Source organism: Triticum dicoccoides, chromosome 3B, assembly GCF_002162155.2.
Source record: "Triticum dicoccoides isolate Atlit2015 ecotype Zavitan chromosome 3B, WEW_v2.0, whole genome shotgun sequence".
Classification (NCBI taxonomy): domain Eukaryota; kingdom Viridiplantae; phylum Streptophyta; class Magnoliopsida; order Poales; family Poaceae; genus Triticum; species Triticum dicoccoides.
Window position 1 is genome coordinate 763607333 of NC_041385.1, and position 317 is coordinate 763607649.

Here is a 317-nt window from a genome sequence, read left to right on the forward strand (position 1 = left end):
ACAAGGAGTTTGATTCTTCGAGAGGAGCGCGTAGGACTTGGGTCCTTCGAAACGTTGAGCGCGAGCGAAACACCCACTGGGCCGGCTGGCGGAAATCCGGCGAGGTCAGTTGGCGAGCAGCCGGTCGTGCGGCTGCTTATTTGATAAGCGGCGGGCCGGGTTGATCGACCTGGCAGCCTTTGACTTAGTGTATGAAGCGTAAAGGAGCTTTGGCCCATTGTGCCTGCCAGCCGATAGCCAAAGCTGGATCTATGGCGTTAGGGCGAAGTGGGGGACCGCGGCATCCTAACTTTATCAGGAATCACCAAGTAAGGCGG